This window comes from Ranitomeya variabilis, chromosome 5 (genome assembly GCF_051348905.1).
Source record: "Ranitomeya variabilis isolate aRanVar5 chromosome 5, aRanVar5.hap1, whole genome shotgun sequence".
In the NCBI taxonomy this organism is placed as follows: Eukaryota; Metazoa; Chordata; class Amphibia; order Anura; family Dendrobatidae; genus Ranitomeya; species Ranitomeya variabilis.
This window is the reverse complement of record NC_135236.1, coordinates 361,329,638-361,353,561: the sequence shown is the minus strand read 5'-3', so window position 1 is coordinate 361,353,561 and position 23,924 is coordinate 361,329,638.

Genomic DNA, 23,924 nt, shown 5'->3' with positions numbered 1-23,924 from the left:
CTAGCTGGACAAGACAAAAACATGGAAAAGAACTGAACAATAAGGCCCACAGAATGTGGACTGCAAAAAACAAAGCCAGAACTTATCATTGTTGAAATGAGCAGCAAAGCCAGAGAGACCAGGCAGGGATGTGAATCCTCCAGGAACAATGGACAACTGGCACTGACTAAAGGGTCAAGCAAGACTAAATAGCCCAGTCAGACTTGCAATAAGTGGACACACCTGATGAATGCAGCGATCCAAAGACAGCAGCGCTACCACTTATAACCACCGGAGGGAGCCCAAGAGCAGAATTCACAACATGGGACGTATGGATACGTCTCATCTTTAATACGGCATTAAAATTCCGGTGCCATCTTGGAGCTGGGCACACGGAGTAGTCATCCCACTGGGTGTCGACACCCCCCCACAACTATGATTACTGTGATTGGCTGTTCAATTTTGAACAGCCAATTGCAGCATTTCTCATTGTTTCAGGCAATTAGACTGCCAACACTGAAGTCCAGCCTAGGATCAGTGCTGTAAGAGCACTGATCATATGCTGGTGTCTGGCAATGCCAGTATCACCAGAGCCAGCTCTAATTGGCGTGATCGATTATCGCCTTATTACCTCATATCCCACCGCTACAGGGGAGTGGGAAGAGAGTGGCCAAGTGCCAGAATAGGCGCATCTTACAGATGCGCCTTTTCTGGGGTGGCTGGGGGCAGATGTTTTTAGCCAAGGGGGCCAATAACCATGGTCCCTCTCTAGGCTATTAATATCTGCCCTCATTCACTGGCTTTCCCACTCTGGCGGAGAAAATTGCGCGGGAGCCCATGACAGTTTTTCCGTGATTTAACCCTTTATTTTAACACCAAGAGCTCCCAAATTTTACAGACACACACTACTAGCCTTGTTAGTGAGGAATATGTACAAATATAGCAGATATGAAATGGTTTACTGTGTGTAAACCATGTCTCATATACTGTCGGGTTTGATAAGGACTTAGCAAAAGCCGGCAGTTGAATTACCGGCTTTTATGCTACCAGTGCTGTATGAAATATAAATATATATATATATATATATGTGTCTGTATATATAGGTTTTCACGAATATTTGAGCCCATGGATCCATTATATGTCCATTTTGGAAAGTTGTGAGAAAAAACCGCTACGGAGGTTTACAAAATACGCCGCCACACCTTGCCTACGGATGACATATGGATCACTGTTCAGAGAACATTTCTGTGTATTTGGTCTGTAAAAAATGGACCCTTATTTTTATACGTTGTGTGTGACTCCAACCTAAGAGTTAAATGGCGCACCTTCCCTTCCGAACCCTGTCGTGTGCCAAAACAGTGGTTTTCCTCCATATATGATGTATTGGCATGTTTAAGAGATATTGAAATACAAATTTTCTGGTCCATTTTTTCCTCTTAACCTTGTGAAAATAAAAAAAATTGGGTCTAAAGTAAAATTTTAGTGAAATAAAGTTTAATAAAGTTTAATGTTCATTTTTTTCCTTTCACATTCCATTAATTCCTGTGAAGCACTTGAAGGGTTAATAAACTTCTTGAATGTGGTTTTGAGCACCTTGAGGGGTGCAGTTTTTAGAATGGTGTTATTTTTGGGTATTATCATATAAACCCCTAAAAGTCACTTCAAATGTGAGGTGGTCCCTAAAAAAAATAGTTTTGTAAATTTTATTGTAAAAATGAGAAATCGCTGGCCAACTTTTAACCCTTATAACTTCCTAACAAAAAAAGTTTCAAAAATTGTGCTGATGTATGGTAGATATGTGGTAAATGTTATGTATTAACTATTTTGCGTGACATATCTCCCTGATTTAAGGGCATATGAATTAAAGTTTGAAAATTGCAAAATTTTTCAAATTTTCATCACATTTCCATTTACACAAATAAATGTAAGTCATATCGAAGACATTTTACCACAATCATGAAGTACAATATGTCATAAAAAAAATCCCAGAATCAGCAGATTAATTGAAGTGGAACGCCCGCCAGGGCCGTGGGGTACTCGGTACCAGGTCCGATACTTAAAAGGATGTGTCACGGTGGCAGCGACCTGGTCCGTGGCCCTGGGTGCCCATGTAAAAGGGATGGTCTTTAAAGGGGTTTTGAGAATAAAGGTTGTTTGTGATGCCACCTGTGGTTTTCGGTTAGGGATGACCGACGCTTCTTAAAGGGGTCCTCTGGGGGTGATGTTATGGCAGCAGGGATGTATGGCTTCCCACAGGTGAAGCTGGGTCCCCAGGGCTCCCAGTGTTGTAGGGACAGGGGGTAGCTGGTGTAGAAAGAAACAGAGGACACAGGTTTGCAGTCTCTTTACCTGGTTAACTGATGAATTCAGGCAGCCACAGTCCTGGGTACCAGATCATGGATGCAGATGTGGTCCATCCGGCTTTGAAGCGAGCTGGGAGTCCCCCTTACCAGGTGGGATTAGAAGCCTTCCTTCTAGCACTGTGGTGTAGTCCATTGCTGTCTTTGGCCTCTCACAAGGTCCTCACATGTTCTCTCTGTCCTCCTTGCAGGTAGGACACTACCCGTATGACAGGTAGCTCGAGCCTTTTTACAGGATCTCTATCTTGACCTGGGCTCTATGTGCTACTGTGTCCTCAGATTTCAATGGCGGACAGGTGACTTGGTAATCCAGCTGTCCTGCCATTTTCTGCTGTGAGCCATGGAGTGCTTCACAACCCCGGTCTTCTGGCTACCGGTATCTGCGCTCAGTAGGGAGGTAGCTCAGTCACATCTAACCCCCAAGCTCTTCACTCTCCTGCGCTCTACTTCCCCTCCATGCTTTCTACAGCTTGTTCTGCTTTCCGTTCTGTCTCATTCCAGGAGCTGCAGCACCTCTCGTGGCTGCACGGCCCCTTCAGTCTTTCTGACTCTCACTGTCTGACTGCTCTTTTCTCTGTACATTTGACAGACTGCCTGACTTCCCCTCCAGACCAGAATATATATAGTGGAGCCACCCACAAACTGAATCAGAGCTCCCCCTTCTGGAGTATGAACAGGTTGCATGCTTGTGGTTACCTAATAAAAGTGATCCTTCCTCGCTTCCAAGCGTCACATCACTCTCCCCATGAGGAAGGCAATGCCACTGTAACAGCCAGGAACCTGGGGTGTTACAGAAGCATTCCATAGTTATTAACTCATAAAATCACAGGTCAGAATTGTAAAAATTGGCCGGGTCATACATACAAGCCACCTTGGGGTGTAAAGGGGTTAATCCCTTTACTACCCGAGACTTATCCATATGCCCTTGTGATCTGGGACAAATGGATACGTCCCACCCATTTTGCGCTCACAGAAGCTGTGCGCGCAATCGCCGCCAGATGTCAGCAGATTCTGAGAGCTGACACCCGATACTCGGCAATTGAATTCGATCGCAGTACTTCATGAGCCAGAGCCCCTCTCTCCTTGGATTGGAGACCCTGCAATGTCAAGGCAACGTCCGGGTCACCAGAGCTAGCAAGGTTGCTTGATCATCCTCTGAACATGATGAAACAACTTTGTCAGTGCAGCGCTGACAGTTTGCATAGCATAGTGATGCTCCTGCATCTTTATGCAATACAAGCAATCAGCCTGAAAAAATAACTTACTGGGACTAGGTAAAAAAAGTTGTAAAAAAGTTTTTGAAAATATAAAAAAAAATACAAAAATACAAATATATTGTACCTTTGAGTAAATATTTTTATGAAAACATATTGTGGTGCAGTGACCCCTGTAACAGGTAGGGGGCGCTGCATGGTCTCTCCAGCATATGCATATTGAGGCCATGGGTATGCATGGATGTGGTAGTGAGACAGTGTCCGGCATTGTGGTTAATGGGAGGTATGTGTCACAGGGATGGATGCTCCCTGCGATGCAACCCGGAGTATCTTGTCATTAGAGCACGTAAGCACTGATGATGTCATTTAGTGCACCTGGGTCCGGGTTGTGGGTAGCTATGAGAGATGGGAGGGTCTGGCTACCCACATACCTCACCACTGGGTGAGGGCATTCACTATACCTTTTTCCCTGCAGGAGTATGAGGACCTGCAGTGATGTCATGATCACGTGATCAGCCCATGTGATATACCTCACCTATGGGGTGTGGTTACGAGGTACATAATGTGAACAGGGTATGGGTCACATGGCCCTGTGTAAGTTCCTGTGTTGGAAGACCTGGGAGGAGGCTTCCTGAAAGCACATGCTAGCGTGGGAGGTCCTGGGAGTAGGACCGGATCCCTGAGCAGCGCACAGTGGAACTTGGGGAAGCTACAGTCCTCCGGTGGGTCTGGACTGACTTATGTGTGCCTCCCAGGCAAGTTGGTGATCCCCGTGGGCAGCTTTCCCAGTGGACTGACAAGGAGTCAGCAGGTGGATTTGGAGCTTCCTTAAGGTACCTCTACAGACTGTTGGATCTTGTGATATGAACTGTGTGGTAACCCACGGCAACTGGTCAAGGGAGGACCAGCGTGTTTAGTTGCCACAGACTAAGGTTCTGAAACTTATTGTGATGTCCTGGTTCAGTGTGTAAAAGGACTGCTCATGATATGGTTTATGAGGCTTAATAAACCGTATGGACTGCTTTGGTTGAAAAATCCGTGCCTGTGTGTGTCATATCGCTGCCAAGCGAGTGTTCCCCAATACACTCAGTAAGAGCAATCCTACAATATATAAACAATAAAAGTGCACATTTGTTATTGCCATGTCCAGAACGAACCCACCTATGAAACTGTCCCACTAGTTAACCCCTTTAGTGAACTTCATAATAAAAATAAAGAACAAGGCAAAACTCAATGCTTTATCATATCGCCAAACCAAAACTGGAATAAAACGTAATCAAGAAGATGAATATAAATAAACATGGCACTGCTGAAAATGTCATCTTGTTCCGCAAAAAAAAAGTCATCATACAGCTCCATCAGTAGAAAAATAGTTATAGATCTCAGAATAATGCCCTGTCCTGTAGTTCGCAATTGCCGCAAGGGTTGTCTAGCCTGGGTGTTTTTTTGAGACCACAAAGGATGACCCAACACACATTATCTGTCAAATTTGCAAAAAAACCTCTGTAGAGTAAAAAATTGCAATAATTTGACAATTACATACATGAACCGGCACATGCATGATCAGCATGCCTTAGTATGGGAATCTCACTGTACTAAAATACGGACTAGCGGGCTTCACCAACCACGAGCCGTCCCATCAACGCAAGGTCTCACACACAGGTCTCCGGCCACAGAAAATACAATTGTTTACCCGCCACAGTCGGGGTGAGTGAGAGTCGGTCAGCTGTTACGGAAGTAGACATGACTGCTGCTTTTTTGTCACCTAGCACAACACATCTTTCTCAATCCACCATAACATCTCCACTTGTACCTCATTCACAGTACAGCAGTTTGTCCTGTTCTCCATACTCTGCCCTCTCTCAGCACAGCAGCCAGCTCTCAGTCCCACAGTTGTGGTTACGTAAAATAAGGTTTCCTCCTACATACGGCAAAGCTAAGAGCTTGAACTCCACCATCCACAATCTGTTGGCCACAAAAATGCTGCCTTTCCGCCTGGTGGACACATGCGGCTTCTGAAAGTTGATGGCTGTTGCAGTCCCCCAGTACCAGTTGCCCAGTCACCATTACGTCTCTAAGAAAGCTGTTCCTGTGCTGCATCATCATGTCAGTGACAACATCACCTGTTCCCTCAAAAAATCTATGTCTGCCAGGATGCACTTCACCACTGACACCTAGACATGCAAACATGGGCAGGAGCATTACATCTCGCTGACTGATCACTGGGTGACTCTGGTGGCTGTGGGGGCAGGCAGTCAAGTGGCTACTCTACTCCACAAATCTTGTGGGACAAACCTCTGTATCTAACACTTCCTCCACTTCCTCTTGGGCCTCCACCTGTGCCTTCAATGTCTCCCTTAATCAGACACGCCTTCTAACAGTGAAGATACAATCTCCCCCACTTCCGTACTGCGCAGTCATGGCTCACCGCAATCAGGCAGTGTTTAAATTAATATACCTTGGAGATCACAGTCACACAGCTCTAGAGTTGTGAACAGGTATCCAGGCAGAGTTAGAGCAATGGCTGTCTCCACTAAACATGGAGCCAGGGAAGGCCGTGTGCGATAACTCTGCAAATGTGCTGGCAGCCCTACGCCATGGCAACCTCACACACATGCCTTGCATGGCTCACGTCCTCAACCTGGTGGTACAGCAATTTCTCCGCCACTATCCCGGCCTGGATGCACTGCTACTGAAAGCACGGTCACTGTATGTTCACTTCTGCCGATCGCACCCCGCAGGTCATTGACTTGCATCGTTACAGAGGTCTTTCGGCCTACCTCTTAACCATTTGATTAGCGATGTTTTGACACTGTGGAATTTCACTCTGCACATGTATCAGTGGCTGTAGCAGCAGTGACGGGCCCTGGTGCAGTATGTCCTTTTGTATAGCCTGGGCCAATGCAGTCCAGACGAGATGCAAATCACACTTGCGGAGTGGACACAGGTGAAGGATCTCTGCACCCTTTTGTATGGTTTTGAAATATCTACTAAGATGGTTAGAGCTGACGATGCTGTCATCAGCATCACTATTCCAGTCATCTATATGCTGGAGCACACTTGGAATAGACTGCATGAGGAGGTGATAGTCCCACAGGAAGAGTTGGAAGCAGAGGAGGATGCGGAAGAGATAATATCTAAAATTTCCGGACTGTTATTGCACAGGTGGGTGCCATGACAGAGTGGCTTAGAGAGATCAAGAGGGGCTCATGGTACCAGACAAACTGTTAGTGAAGATGCAGAAGCCAAGGAACTAATTGAGGGGGACAATGTGATGGACACGCAACCGTCAGGAGATGGAGGATAATGATACGCTCTGTTTTCCATGGTTGGCTGGAGAGGATGGAGGAAGCAACCTTGAGTGTTGACCTCATGAAAGCACCCGACACATGAGTGCCTTCTTTCTGCATTATCTTCAACATGATGCCAGTATTCTTAGAGTTAGAAATAGTGCTGACTACTGGGTTGCCGCTCTATTAGATCTACAGTACAAGATCAAATTTAGTTAAATGCTCCCCCCCAGAAAGGGATGCACGCATGCTGGAGTATTGAGATATGCTTGTAGACAATCATATGAGTGGCTTTCCCCAAGACTGCAGTGAGTCACACAGTGTGCATCCCAGTTGCAGCTGTCCAACCTTGGGAAAGTTAAGGCGTCTTCGCCAAAACATTAGCAGCAGCAGCAGTGTATGTGACATAACTAGTGTTGAGCATTCCGATACTGCAAATATTGGGTATCGGCCGATATTTGCTGTATCGGAATTCCGATACCAAGTTCCGATATTTTTGCGATATCGGAAATCGGAATCGGAAGTGTGCAGTGAGTATGGTTCCCAGGGTCTGGAGGAGAGGAGACTCTCCTTCAGGCCCTGGGATCCATATTCATGTAAAAAATAAATAATAAAAATAAAAAATATTGATATACCCCTCCGGCGGACCCTGGACCTTAGCGGTGCCTCCGTTCCTAAGAATGCACGGAGTGAAGGACCTTCGATGACGTCGCGGCTTGTGATTGGTTGCGTGAGCGGTAACATGAGCGGTCACGCGACCAATCACAAGCCGCGATGTCATCGAAGGTCCTTCACTCTGCATTCTTAGGAACGGAGGCAGGCGCTTGGACCGGTGAGAGCCGGGGCCGTCGGAGGGGTGAGTATATCAATATTTTTTATTTTTATTCTTTATTTTATACATGAATATGGATCCCAGGGCCTGAAGGAGAGTTTCCTCTCCTTCAGACCCTGGGAACCATTCCGATATTTTGTGTCCCATTGATATGCATTGGTATCGGGTATCGGTATCGGCGATATCCGATATTTTTTGGATATCGGCCAATCCAATCCGATACCGATACCTTTGCATATCGGAAGGTATCGCTCAACACTAGACATAACCAATTTCTGTGAGCTGTTTAGCACATTTTTTAGACCAGCCCGTGCACCAGCAGAACAGAGTACAAGTCTGTAGTGTTGAGCATTCCGATACCGCAAGTATCGGGTATCGGCCGATACTTGCGGGTATCGGAATTCCGATACCGAGATCCGATACTTTTGTGGTATCGGGTATCGGTATCGAAACAACATTAATGTGTAAAACAAAGAATTAAAATAAAAAATATTGCTATACTCACCTCTCCGACGCAGCCTGGACCTTACCGAGGGAACCGGGAGCCTTCTTTGCTTAAAATGCGCGCTTTTACTTCCTTCCGTGACGTCACGGCTTGTGATTGGTCGTGTGCCGCCCATGTGGCCGCGACGCGACCAATCACAGCAAGCCGTGACGTAATTTTCAGGTCCTCAATGCCTAATTCTAGGCATTCAGGATTTTAAAATTACGTTCCGGCTTGTGATTGGTCGCATCGCGGTCACATGGGCGACGCGACCAATCACAAGCCGTGACGTCACGGGAGGCAGGAAACGTGCGCATTTTTAAAATTACGTCACGGCTTGTGATTGGTTGCGTGCCGCCCATGTGACCGCGACGCGACCAATCACAGCAAGCCGTGACGTAATTTCAGGTCCTGATGCCTATTTCTGCATTCAGGACCTGAAATTACGCGCGCATTTTAAGCAAAGAAGGCTCCCGGTTCCCTCGGTAAGGTCCAGGCTGCGTCGGAGAGGTGAGTATAGCAATATTTTTTATTTTAATTCTTTATTTTACACATTAATATGGATCCCAGGGCCTGAAGGAGAGTTTCCTCTCCTTCAGACCCTGGGAACCATCAGGAATACCATCCGATACTTGAGTCCCATTGACTTGTATTGGTATCGGGTATCGGTATCGGATTAGATCCGATACTTTCCGGCCGATACTTTCCGATACCGATACTTTCAAGTATCGGACGGTATCGCTCAACACTACAAGTCTGTCACGTTGTGAACAACTGGAGAGGATGATGCAGGAGTATCTGCAGCTCAATATCAATGCCATTAGGAGGGGTTTTCACTCTTTTACATTTTGGTCTTTAAAATAGAAGCGTGGCCTGAGCTTCCCTGTCACACCTTGGAGGTTTTGTCATGCTCGGCAGCCAGCGTTTTCTCAGAATGTGTCTTCAGCGCTGCTGTTGGTTTCCTGACGGATATGAAAGTGTAGACCGCCTAACTTTCATAAAAATAAACAAGTCATGCATCGCTGATGACCTTTGCACTGCAGTCACAGATTGAGCAGACTAGGAGATAGTGTCGTTTTTAGTGTTGAAACCCCCGCCAGGGCCGTGGGGTACTCGGTACCAAGTCCGGTACTTAAAGGGATGTGTCATGGCGGCGGCGAACCGGTCCATGTCCCTAGGCGCCCATGTAAAGGGGACGGTCTTTAAAGGGATTTGTGAGATAATAAGACTTTGTGATGCCACCTGTGGTATTCGGTCAGGGATGACCGACGCTGCTTTAAGGGGTCCACTGGGGTGATGTTATGGCAGCTGGGATGGTATAGCTTCCCACAGGTGAAGCTGGGTCCCCAGGGCTCCTGGTGTAGTAGATGAAGATGGTGAATGGTGCGATAAAGAATGGAGGACACAGGTTTGCAGTTTCTTTACCTGGTTTGCTGATGGTAGCAGGCAGCCCCAGTCCAGGGCACCAGATCACAGGTACAGGCAGGGTTCGGCTGGCTTGGAAGCGAGTTCAGAGTCCCCTTTAACCAGGTGGAGTTAAAAGCCTTCCTGTTAGCATAGTGGTATTGTAGTCCCTTACTGCCTAAAGCTTCTGGCAAGGTCCTCTCAGTTCTCTCTGTTCCTCCTTTAGATAGGACTCAAATCCGTATGACAGGTGACTCGAGCCTTTTTTACAGGGTCTCTATCACGACCTGGGCTCTATGTGTCACTGTGTATCCTGGTTATTAGGGTGGACATGGTACATGTAGTCTAGCTGTCCTACCGATTTCTGCTGTGCCTCCTAGAGTATGACACAACCTTGGTCTTCCAGCTACCTCCCTGACAGTTACTCTGTCAGGGAGGTAGCCCAGTTGCTGCTATTCTCCCTTGTTGTCTCTCTCCTGTGCTTCGCTCTCCGGCACGTTAGCTAAAAGCTGTTGTTCCTTCTGTATCTCGCCATTTAGGAGCTACAGCACTTCAGGCTGTACGGCCCCTCCCTCGTCCTTTTGTCCTGCTCCAGTCTGCTGTCCAGCACCAACTGTCTAAATCTTCCTAACTGCCTAGCAACTGCCTAGCAACTAACTCCTCCTCCCGACCAGAGAGAGCAGCTCCATTGAAGTCGGGTGTAGAGCTCCCCCTTCTGGCCTGGAGTCAGAACGGTGTTGTATGTGCTATTTACCTGTTAACCCATTATCTACCAATGTCCTTTTTTTGGGACATCTAATCTTTAGCTTCTAGCAACTAAAATTTTATAATTTTTATAATTAGGTCCAATTTTTTGTGTTGTGTTTGTAAAATGAATGTTTTCAAAATAGGAAATCATGTCATAGTCATTTTTAATTGAATATTGGGGCGCCCTTTTCTGAAAAATCCGTACTTGTAAAAATTTTAATTTGGCAAGTAATGGGTTAAAAGGAATTTATCGCTTCCAAGCGTGACATCACTCTCCGCATGAGAAAAGCAATGCCACTGTGATAACCAGGACCCTTGGGCATCACAGTGTCATGTATTGATTTTGCGTTATTGCAGTCTTTGCCATCTTTGTGGCGTGTTCTGTGCCTGCTGTTGCTACTGCTGCTGATGTTACCAATAATTTTTTGAAAAGGTGAGACTCCAATGTGGGTTTCCATCTGTGGTGGAAGGTGTGCCACAGGCCTATTATAATCTTTCTACTTTGTGGAAATTGATGTCACTTCAGTGCTGTGTGACATTTTATTTTTTTAAATGTGGAAACTCCAAGTTGGGTCTCCATCTGCTGGTTTGCCCATGTAATTAGGTCTCCCAGACAGTAAGACCTGCACTTATTTGCAGTCAAGTAACCATGTTACTTTCCTTACATTTTTCTACCAATAGTAATCGATAAAACTGATGTTTGTGCTAGAATAAAAAAATAGGAGGTGTTGCATGAGGTATCACAGCTAAGAAGGCTTACATCGTTCCCTTAACCACCTGGTCCTCATTAAAACTTCCATCACAAGCTGTATATGCTGGGCCAGAGGCTGATACCTCATGCATGGCCCATGGCTGACTGCTGCTGTGCCATTTGCAAATTTCTGCTGTGGATCATTTGATGCCACTTTTCCTGGTTGTTTGCTCCTAATTTTAGCTGTTTGGGAAGCTTTATGTCACTTCTTAAGGTGTTGTTTATGTGTTTGTTTTTGTCTCCTAATGAATCTAATGGGGTTTTGGTACGTTCATTGAACCGTTTGGCGAACTTTTCAGCTAATGGAGGACCGTTTGGCGAATCTGAACTAAACTGAACCTTGAAAGGTTCGCTTCTCTTTAGCCCCCAACAACCACATGTTGATCAGTGATGTGCTTCACCGACCAGTGCTTGCCAGCTGTTGGATATATGCACGGATGTGGTGCAATCAGAGGATAAAAAAATAGGGAAAAAAAAGTCATGGCCAAAAGCAAGCACGGGTGGCGATCAGTGATGTGCGTCTGATCAGTGGCTTGGCGGCTGTAGGACGTACATACAAAGGTGGTGCAAAAGGAGAGGAATAGATAGCGACAAAAAAAAGTCCAGGAAAACTGCAAGCACAAGTGCCGATCAGTGATTTGTGTCACTGATCAGCGATCTTCGGCTGCAGGATGCACGCAAGGAGGTAGTGCAAAGGGAGGGGATTTGACAATGACAAAAAGTCCTGGAAAACAGCGAGCACAAGTGCCAATCATTAATTTGCATCACTAAACAGTGTTCAGCGGCTGCAGGACACACAAACAGAAAAAAACTGTCAAAAATTGAGCAATCAAGTACTGATCAGCGCTCGATGGCAGAAGGGGAGTGGTAATGAGGGAGTTAGATGTAGAGAGGGGGAAAAGGGGGGGATGTGGGAGAGGGAGATGGAGATGGATTAGGAAAAATCAGGGATCAAGGAAGGGTCAGGAAAGTTTTCTTTCTTCCTTCAATAGCAGCAACACCAGCAATGATGGCACAGCATTAAAAAAAAATCTGTGGCACCACAAGGCCCAGCACAGCACAACAGATCAGCACTATGACTGCTTTACACATGTCTGAAGCTAGAATGAGGAAGTGCTGGGTGGTCAGAGTAAGGTCAGATCCCCTCTGTGCACTTGATCGACGTCATCTTCCGACCGCACCAATCAGAGCTGGGCCAGGTGACGCTGTGGTTGATAGTCTACAGCACCAATCATGGACAGGATATCAAACATGCTGTGATTGGCTTTTCAGAATTGATTCACAAAGATTGTAGTTGCGGTGGGAAGCCATGCCACTCCCTGCGATGATGACTCTTCATGCGCTGCTGTGCTGTAAGATTCAGCAGGCATCTTAATGCGATCACCGTGACTGAGATTACGGTGCTGCATTAAAGATAGGACATGTCCAAGGTCGGTAAGTACCGACCAACCTGGATGTATGGATGCGTTCAAGGTTGTGAAGGGGTTAAATTTAGTTCACTTAAAAAAAACAAAAAACAAAGGTGAAAGAGAAATCTTCTCTCAGGACTGATTGTTTCACTGCTACAGTGTAAGAATTTACTAATGTTATGAGGCTGGCATTATTTCATTTGTGTACCAACATCGCCATCTAGTGGTTATAAGGCTTTTTTTATAATAGTAGTTTTAAGAAAATGTATTCTTACAGCTATGAGAAATAGAACACATTAATGCTTGGCTGATTTTTTTAAATTTTTTAAATCAATTATGTATAATATAGAAACACGTGTAACTCTTGACAATAACATGTAGCTCTAACAACATTTTTGCAACGAACAAAAAATGGTGTGTAACAAGAGCAACCATAAAATAACTTAACTGGAATTTTTCACTGCAAAAATATGGATTTAATTAGTTGAAAATATTTAAAAACTTGAAATTTGAACGAGAGAGTGTCAATAGAAATTATATAAATTAGTCCTTAGATATGTGAATGAATATCCACTGTGTTAGCTGTCTAAACTAAATCTTCATACTGTACTGAGGCTTAATTTTGCATGAATTTTTATTTTATTTTTAATTTTTTATTTTTGTTACATATTATATTAGTTTTACATATTGTAGTCAAGGGTTACATGTTTTCAGCAGTTATTTTCTTAACTTGTAATAAATCATTGTGTAATATGAATGTAATTTATATGTGCTATGTTTTAAGAACTCATTTGCTTAGTTGTGTTAAGTATTACATAAGGTTTTTTTCTGTCAGTAACAGAGAGCTAATGTAAATCTGAGATTGTCCACATGGCTGTATTTTTGAAAAAAAAATTATGCATGTATTTAAAAAAATCTAGCATGTCCTACAGTGCTATCATCATTTTACAGAGGAGTGATAAATGTGTGTGCATTTCTTTATGGTTGATATTTTATTAGCACGTCATGAGTATTGCATCTATATTGCAACCATTTTTCAAGTGGACTTTCTAATGTAGGTAATTTTCTGTTGATGTATTGTGGAGGATATTGCAGCAGTACATCTCTTTAGCCATTTAGATGTCACTGTTAATTACAATGGCATTTAAATGGACTAGTTTCACCAGCTCCCATCAGCCTTCCTTCGACTCAATTGCGGAATGCCGATGGATTGTCACCAGCGCCTTTTACTCCATACAATGAAAGTGCAGAGTGTGGGCACGGCATTTCTTTTAACCACTTCAAGGTTTTCGAACCGTGAAGCATTTAAATGAAGTAGCATAAGGCCGGGGTCACACTTGCGAGTGCAATGCGAGAAACTCGCATGAGTCTCTGGCATCAATACCCAGCACTACTGCTGGCACCCAGGACCGGAGTGTGCAGCTGCATGTATTTCTATGCAGCCACACACTCCGGTCCTGAGTGCCAGTGGCAGTGCCGGGAATTGATGCCAGAGACTCATGCAAATTTCTCTCATTGCACTCACAAGTGTGACCCCGGCCTAAGTCAGAACATGGACACAGAAATGCCATCTTGACATTGCTATGCATTATGCTTATTTTATGGGGTTCTTTTGCTGCACTTTCAAGTGGATTTTGGGTGCAATTTGACTGGAAAAGATATGTGCGCACACCCAAAAGAGGCAGGCACTGCCGGAACAGAGGTGACTGTCTTATTACAATGAATGGATCTGTCAGGGGTTCTCAGCACAGAACAAATAAAAAATGTGAACCTACCTTAAAAAGGTGTTGTAGAAAACACCCCAAACTTTCCCCTATATATACAATTCGATGTAAAAAACAAACTGTGCTTTACATACCCTCACTGAAACCATGGCTGTGTCTCGGCTACTACTTCATTCTCAGTTGTTTGGTATCTGGAGTGACATTACTTTGACATCGCCGAGTTCAGCTGCTCATGCCAACTGCAATAGCTACAGCGCTCAGTCAATGTGATGTCACTGACAACTACTAATAATGGTACTGTGGCAAAGATGGAGCTGGACCCAGGGAATGTAAGGAAAGCAGACTTTTTTTTATAACAAACTGTGCAAATATCTGAACATTTTCCAAAAATTTATCCAAAATGTTGCGTACCCCAAAATGGTACCAAAAAACCCTACAACACAACTCATAAAATAACCCTACCCCGAAAACACGACATTTAGCCTCATTACCCCACAAAAAAAACTGCACTTCCAAATCCAAATGCATTTATATCCTCAGAGCCCCACAATGTGCCTAAATTGCTGTAAGTGTCCATGTTTAGGATTACCATAGTTGGAAGACCTTCCTTATTAATTGACAGTAAGCATGTTTCCAGAAGCACAAGCTGGGCACTCTACACAACACCAGCTGTGTGCTTTCTCATTTCTGGCAAAAACCTGTGACGTCAATATGGTCACTACACACAAGATTAATTCACAGAAGGGTATAATTTCCAAAATGGAGACACTTGAGGGTGGTTTCTGCTGATCTGGCACCATAGATGTTCCACAAATTTCACCCTATGACCCCTTGTAAAGATAGAAAAGCTGGGGCAAAAAAAAAAAAGTGGTAAAAATGATTTTTTTTTGCATCCCAATGGTATAAAATTCAGTGAATCATCTATGAAATCAACATGCCCATTACACCTCTAGATTAATTCACTGAGGGATGTAGCTTGTTAAATGAGATGTTTCCTCTGTTTTGGCATCTCAATGGGGTCTCCAAATGTAACATGGCGTGCACAGTCTATTGTGTCCAAAATTTAAAAAACATTGTTCTCCTTCCCTTCTGAGCTCTTCCTTCTATTAAAACAGTAGTTTCTGACCTCATGTGGGGTATCGCCCACTTCAGGAGAAAATGCACAATAAATCCAGTCAATCATGTAGAATACATTTTCATTAATCTTCCTACAGTCCAGAATTTGATCCTGAATTTGATTTATCTCAAAATTTGTGGAAACAAGAACTGTGATAAGAAATCTGATATGAAATGCATTGGGAATTAAACCGCAATTTCAAACTAAGGGTAGTCAGATTGATTTGATCAATAATCTAGAATGAACACATGAGCTTAAGAGCTAGCTTCTTGCAATGAGTCTTTAAATTAATGTTTGATGGAAAGTCAAACCTTGTCACCAGGAGAGATTTTTGGAACAGGTCAACAGGGTTTATCAACACTCTTTGCTTTGGTCAGGGTTGCTACCAAATTGGATTGCACTTCAGTTCTGATGTCATGAATGTCCTGAGTTGTACTGTTTACTGAAAAAAGTTAATTTTTTGACCATAGACTCATAGAATGGTAGAGTTGGAAGGGACCTCCTGGGTCATCTGGTCCAACCCCCTGCTTAAAGCAGGATTCACTAAATCATCTCAGACAAATGTATGTCCAGCCTCTGTTTGAAAACTTCCATGGAAGGAGAATTGGCATACGAAGATGAGGCTCTCAACCACTTAATGTGACAAAATGAAATTTCCCAGAACACTCAAAAATTGAATTTTTGTGGACAAATATTATCTAAGATAGTAAATCTGGCAAAAAATCTTGAGAACTAGGGAAAATCTGTAGGTATTGCGCCATAGACTGATTAGACTGTTTGTCCATTACTCTGTGAGTGTTAAGTAGAAGATACATTTTTAGGTTCTTGCAGAGCCCTTTCCAGAACCTGGAAACAAATTACACAATCAAGATTCTTGTGAATCCTTGTTCCTCAGGAAGATCTGTAACAAAGTTTAGAAAAATCTCCGACCACGTTTTTGTGGAATAGGAAGAGTCTGAAGAGGAAAAAGTGACACTTGATGTGAGTGTAAACAGGTGAGGGAATGCAGTGGCAGGGAAGATGTGGACTCAGTGGTACAGTAAAACAAGTTGTTGTTTAGTAACTATTTATAATTCAGGAAGTCAAATTGCATTACTGATCAGCTGGCAATTCACAAGTTACTGACAATAAACTGCAACTCAGTAGGGTTGAGCGAAACGGATTGGTCATTTTCATAAGTCACCGATTTTTGGCAAAGTCGGGTTTCATGAAACCCGACCCGATCCCTGTGTGGGGTCGGCCACGCGGTACGCGACTTTCGCGCCAAAGTCGCGTTTCAATGACGCTAAAAGCGCCATTTCTCAGCCAATGAAGGTGGACGCAGAGTGTGGGCAGCGTGATGACATAGATCTCAGTCCCCACCATCTTAGAGAAGGGCATTGCAGTGATTGGCTTGCTTTCTGCGGCGTCACAGGGGCTATAAAGGGGAGTTCCCGCCGACCGCCATCTTACTGCTGCTGATCTGAGCGTAGGGAGAGGTTGCTGCCGCTTCGTCAGAAGCAGGGATAGTGTTAGGCAGGGTACATTCATCCCCAAACCGCTTGTGCTGTAGCGATTTCCACTGTCCAACACCACCTTTTGTTTGCAGGGACAGTGGAAGCTACATTTTTTTCCTCAGCGCTGTAGCTCATTGGGCTGCCCTAGAAGGCTCCCTGATAGCTGCATTGCTCTTTGTACGCCGCTGTGCAAACCAACTGCTTTTTTCAAAGCACAAATCCTGTTTTTCCTTCCTTTCTGCACAGCTATCTTGTTTGTTTGTCCACACTTTTGTTTTTTTTTGTGCAGCTGTCCACTGCTTGTTATTGCTGCCTGCCATACCTTGCTGAGATTACTGCAGGGAGATAGTAATTGTAGGACAGTCCCTTTTTTTTTTTTTTTTTTAAATTCTTCCTGAAAAAAAAAATAGTGGGAGATTAAGATTGGCATTTCTGCTTGAGTGCCGGTCCTGTGTGTGCCATCTGTCTCAAATTATTGGGGCACAGAAAACCTAGTGTGTCATACTGGGAATTTTTTTTATTTTTTTAAATTCTCCCTGAAAACAAAAAAAATGGTGGGAGATTTGTTGTGAATTCCGTTCTCGGGCTCCCTCCTGTGGTCATGAGTGGTACTGTGTGAGTTTGTTCTTGGGCTCCCTCTGGTGGCCTTTAGCGATATTGCTGGGCTCAGCTGCTTCATTTCCTTCTATGCTGGGCCTATTTAACTCACCTGGACCTTCATTTGTGGCCTGCTGTCGGTGTATTCAGTCCTGTTTCTGAGAGCTCCTGAATATTCCTTGTGACCAGTCTCCTGCTGGAGTAGTTAAGTTTGTTTGTTCATTTTGCTCATTATTTTCTTGAAAACGTTTCTCTGTATATGATTAGTTCAGTCCAGCTTGCTTATATGTGATTTTTCGCTTGCTGGTTAGTTCTGGGGTGCAGAGTGCGCCCCTCGCATCGTGAGTCGGTGTGGGGGTTCTTGTATTCTCTGCGTGGTTTATTTTTGATAGTTTTTGTACTGACCGCACAGACTCCTATCTATTTTCAGTCTATCTAGTGTTAGCGGGCCTCATTTGCTGAACCTGTTTCATTTCTACGTTTGTCTTTTCCTCTTAACTCACCGTTATTATTTGTGGGGGGCTGACTATAACTTTGAGGTTATTTCTCTGAGGCAAATGAGGTCTTCGCTTTCTCTCTAGGGGTAGTCAGTTTCTCAGGCTGTGAACGAGGCGTCTAGGATTTTAGGAACGCTCCATAGCTGCCTTTAGTGTTTGTTACACCATAGTTGTAGTCCCTGGAGGCTCGGAGCACGGAAACACTGTGTCAAGGCGTGAGGAATGCAGGAAATAGAAAAAAATCCAGCTCAACGAGGTGGTGAAAAAGCAAAGTCTTGGTACTTTATTCACTTCATATCATCTGCACCCTATGTCACCAGAAACGCGTAGATAGTGTTTTTAATTATATTGTGCTGTTGTTTTATCCTCTATTTTTTTATATGAAGTGAATAAAGTACCAAGACTTTGCTTTTTCACCACCTCGTTGAGCTGGATTTTTTTCTATTTCCTGCATATATAAATCCTACAGAAGTTTGAGTTCACCTTATAAGTTGTTTTACAGTAACAAATACCGTTACTTTGGTTACGTTTTGCAAACAATGAGGAAGTCTGGTGGAAGAGGTCGTGGCCGTGGGCGGTCATTGTCAGCTGGTAATGATGGTAGTGGTGGTGGAGCATCAGGTGGTCATGGTAAAAGCAATACAGCACCTAAGTCTCGAGTTGTTGAGCCAGGTTCATCGTCTGTCTACACAAGGCCTCGAACGCTCCCTTTTCTGGGAGTCGGAAAACCACTTTTAAAGCCGGAGCAGCAAGAACAAGTTTTGGCTTTCCTTGCTGACTCAGCCTCTAGCTCTTTTGCCTTCTCTTCTGAAAGTGCTAAATGTAAAAGCAGCGCGTCGTTAGTGGATGTTCACGGTCAGGGACAAGTCGCTTCCTTGTCTTCTTCACCCAGAACAAGAGAGAAGGATGCGTCAGGCGACACAACGGGTTACTCCATGGAGCTCTTTACACATACCGTTCCTGGGTTAGACAGTGAAACAGTTAACAGGCCATGTCCATTAGAAGTTGAATCGGACATGGAGTGCACAGATGCACAGCCACAGCCAGATTACTATGCTGTTCCTATGACTCAGACCAGAACATTGCCCTCGCAGTGTACTGAGCCAGAATCAAACCCAGCTGAGACTATGGTGCCCCGTCATGACCGCTATACCACCGGCTTACACGGTGACGCAGACGAAGTTGCACACGAGATAGAAGAGGAGGTCATAGATGACCCAGTTGTTGACCCCGATTGGCAGCCATTGGGGGAAAAGGGTGCAGGCGGCAGTAGTTCTGAAGCGGAGGAGGAGGAGCCGCAGCAGGCATCAACATCACAACAGGTTCCATCTGCCGGGCCCGTATCTGGCCAAAAACGCGTGGCAAAACCAAAACCAGTTGGAGGACAGCGTGGCCATCCGGTTAAAGAAGCTCAGTCTGCAATGCCTGAAAAGGTATCCGATAGTAGAAAGAGTGCAGTCTGACATTTTTTTAAACAACATCCAAATGATCAGCGCAAAGTCATCTGTCAAAAATGTTCAACTACCTTAAGCAGAGGTCAGAATCTTAAAAGTCTAAATACAAGTTGCATGCATAGACATTTAACCACCATGCATTTGCAAGCCTGGACTAACTACCAAACGTCCCTAAAGGTTGCAACAAGGGTTGAGCGAAACGGGTCAGCAATTTTCAGAAGTCGCCGACTTTTGGCAAAGTCGGGTTTCATGAAACCCGACCCGACCCCTGTGTGGGGTCGGCCATGAAGTCGGCGATCTTCTGAATCTGGGATCGGAATTCCGATACCGATTCCCGATATGTTTAAGATATCGGGAATTGGTATCGGAATTCAGATTTAAGTGTAAAATAAAGAATTAAAATAAAAAATATCGCTATACTTACCCTCTGATGGGCCCTGGTACTAACCGGGAACCTTCCTTCCTTAGAATCAGCCTTCCAGGACCTTGCGGTGACGTCGCGGTGACGTCGCAGCTTGTGATTGGTCGCGCAGCCGCCCATGTGACCGCTCGCGCGACCAATCACAAGCCGCGACGTCACCGTGACGTCACCGAAGGTCCTGGAAGGGCTGATTCTTAGGAAGGAAGGCTGCCGGAACGAAGCCGAGGGTGAGTATATTCCTATTAGGTATATACTCACCCTCGGACACGCCCTGCTTCTTTCCGGCAGCCTTCCTTCCTAAGAATCAGCCCTTACAGGACCTTCAGTGACGTCACGGTGACGTCGCGGCTTGTGATTGGTCGCGCGAGCGGTCACATGGGCGGCCGCGCGACCAATCACAAGCCGCGACGTCACCGCGACGTCACCGCAAGGTCCTGGAAGGCTGATTCTAAGGAAGGAAGGTTCCCGGTTAGTACCAGGGCCCGTCAGAGGGTAAGTATAGCGATATTTTTTATTTTAATTCTTTATTTTACACTTAAATATGGATCCCAGGGCCTGAAGGAGAGTTTCCGCTCCTTCAGACCCTGGGAACCATTGGAAACCCAATGCACTGCATTGGGTTTCGAGTTTCGGCCGACCCCGACTTTTTTATAGGATCGGCCGATTTCACTCGACCCGACTTTTGAAAAAGTCGGGTTTCGTGAAACCCGACCCGATCCTATAAAAGTAAAGGTCGCTCAACCCTAGTTGCAACACCCTCGGCCAATGAAGCTAGTCAGCAACGCTACATCCCTTCCCTCACTGTAAGCCCACCATTTCCCGCACCACCTGCAGTATCTGTGCAGCTTTCGTCGCCAGGCCAAAGCAGTCAGGGAATCACCAGGTTCGTAGTAGGTAACACTGCATGTAGGGTACCGGCAAGAATACCATCTCCAACCCTCTCTCAGTCTGCCATGTCCACCGGCACCACCGCTAGTTCCACGATCTCCAGCTCTCCAGTCCAGCTCACCCTACATGAGACTCTTGTTAGGAAAAGGAAGTACTCATCCTCGCATCTGCGTACACAAGGTTTGAACACCCACATTGCTAGACTAATCTCATTAGAGATGATGCCCTACCGGTTAGTTGAAAGCGAAGCTTTCAAAGCGCTGATGGACTACGCTGTACCACGCTACGAGCTACCCAGTCGACACTTCTTTTCGAGAAAAGCCATCCCAGCCCTCCACCTCCATGTTAAAGAGCGCATCGTCCATGCACTCAGGCAATCTGTGACTACAAAGGTGCACCTGACAACAGATGCATGGACCAGTAGGCATGGCCAGGGACATTACGTGTCCATCACGGCACACTGGGTGAATGTGGTGGATGCAGGGTACACAGGGGACAGCAATATTGGGACAGTTCTGCCTATCCCACGGTCTAGGAAACAGTTGGCTGTAGGCGTTCACCCCCCCTCCTCCTCCTCCTCGTCCTCCTGCAGAAGCGAGAGCTCGTCCACAGACCGCAGTCGCACAACCACTCTATCCGCAGCTGCCACTGTTGCACACCAGGTGTCCCATTATTGGACAGCTAGTGGCAAGCGTCAGCAGGCTGTATTGGCAATGAAGTGTTTGGGCGGCAACAGACACACCGCAGAAGTTCTGTCCGAGTTCTTGCAGCAAGAAACTCAGTCATGGCTGGGCACTGTACATCTTGAGGCAGGCAAGGTAGTGAGTGATAACGGAAGGAATTTTATGGCTGCCATAGCCCTTTCCCAACTGAAACACATTCCTTGCCTGGCTCACACCTTAAACCTGGTGGTGCAGTGCTTCCTGAAAAGTTATCCGGAGTTACCCGACCTGCTCCTCAAAGTGCTCAGACTTTTCTCGCATATCCGCCGTTCGCCCGTACACTCCAGCCATATGCAGAACTATCAGCGGTCTTTGAACCTTCCCCAGCATCGCTTAATCATCGATGTTGCAACAAGGTGGAACTCAACACTGCACATGCTTCAGAGACTGTGCGAACAGAGGCGTGCTGTTATGTATTTGTGGGAGGATATACATACACGGGCAGGCAGTTGGATGGCAGACATGGAGTTGTCAGGTGTGCAGTGGTCGAAGGTACAAGACCTGTGTCAAGTCCTTCAGTGTTTTGAGGAATGCACACGGCTGGTTAGTGCAGACAACGCCATAATAAGCATGAGCATCCCCCTAATGCGTCTGCTGATGCAAAGTTTGACGCACATAAAGGAGCAGGCGTCTGCAGCCGAGGAAGAGGAAAGCCTTGATGACAGTCAGCCATTGTCTGGTCAGGGCAGTCTACAGGACAAGGTAGCGGGCGAAGAGGAGGAGGACGAGGAGGATGATGGGGATGACTATTTTTTAAATGAGGAAGCTTCTCCGGGGCCAATGGAGATTGGTGGCGTGGCAAGGCCGGGTTCCGGTTTTTTGAAAGAGACAAGTGACGTAGATTTGCCTGTAACTGCCCCTCAAACCAGCACAACCGCAGATTTGACAACTGGAACTTTGGCCCACATGGCGGATTATGCCTTACGTATCCTTTAAAGGGACCCACGCATTATTAAAATGATGACCGATGACGATTACTGGTTAGCCTGCCTCCTTGATCCTTGCTATAAAGGCAAATTGCAAAATATTATGCCACATGAGAACCTCGATCAAATATTAGCAACGAAACAAGCAACTCTTCTAGACCGTTTGATTCAGGCATTCCCAGCACACAGCGCCGGTGATGGTTCTCACACGAGCTGCAGGGGGCTACAGGGAAGAGGTGTTAGAGGTGCACAAATCAGAAGTGGCGTTGGACAGAGGGGTTTTCTGACCAGGTTGTGGAGTGATTTCGCAATGACCGCACACAGGACAGGTACTGCAGCATCTATTCAAAGTGACAGGAGACAACATTTGTCCAGTATGGTTACTAACTATTTTTCATCCCTTATCGATGTTCTCCCTCAACCGTCATTCCCATTTGATTACTGGGCATCCAAATTAGACACCTGGCCTGAATTGGCAGAATATGCATTGCAGGAGCTTGCTTGCCCAGCAGCTAGTGTGCTATCAGAAAGAGTATTCAGTGCTGCTGGTTCAATATTAACCAAAAAAAGGACTCGTCTGGCTACCCAAAATGTTGATGATCTAACCTTCATTAAAATGAACCACTCCTGGATTTCAAATTATTTTGCCCCACCTTTCCCGGCTGACACCTAGCTTTCCTATAAAAAGGTCTTGCTTGTGGACTGGTCTTACTGAGTGTTCCAATCTCTTAATTTGCAGCAGCTGTTTGTCCAGCATACGACATGTTTACACCTCCCTAAATGAGAAAACTCCCCCCATGGGGCCGTGGTCTCGCCATTTGGCGCAAGCACCCATTAGAGTGCCGTTTGTCTGAAGAGGTGGGTGTGCCCGCTTTTGGTCGACGGCACTTCCACTGGGTCCCTCATAATACAATAACGTGACTCTGGCGGTGGTGGCGCGCAACCAACGTCAGACACACCGTTGTAACATGAGGGGCCCTGGGCCTGTACCGCCAGCCACAAGAGAGTTCCCCCCCCAGCTCAAACTGGGCTCTACCACGTGCAAAATTATCTCTCACAGCTCCAACAATGTTTAGTCTATGCGCTGACATCCTTCAATGCCTGGCACTGACAATACCAATTTGTTGACATGTATGATGCTAGTTTAAATAGTCAGGGTCAGTGTCCTATATTGACACCAGTAAATACTTAGTGCCAAATTACTATGTCTGAAACTCAGCAGAGGAGCCCTCCCCTGTACCTAAGTATGCCACACTTTTGTTTTTTTGTTTTGTTGTTTTGCGAGACATTAACATCTATTTATTTTTTGGGAGTACTAACTGTGTCAGACACTCCTTCCAATCGTCCTCCGCTGACCACACCAATGCTGCCTGTTTACCTATGTAACCTATTTAAAACTGCATAGAGCCTATTTTATTATTTTAGGCCTAGTAAGTCTGTCTGCGGTCCCTCCTTGCAATCGTCCTCCTCTGACCACACCAATGCTGCCTGAGTACCCCTGCGAGATAACTCTAAGTGCCTTGAGCCTATTTTTATTTATTTTAGGCCTAGTAAGTCTGTCTGCGGTCCCTCCTTGCAATCGTCCTCCGCTGAGCACACCAATGCTGCCTAT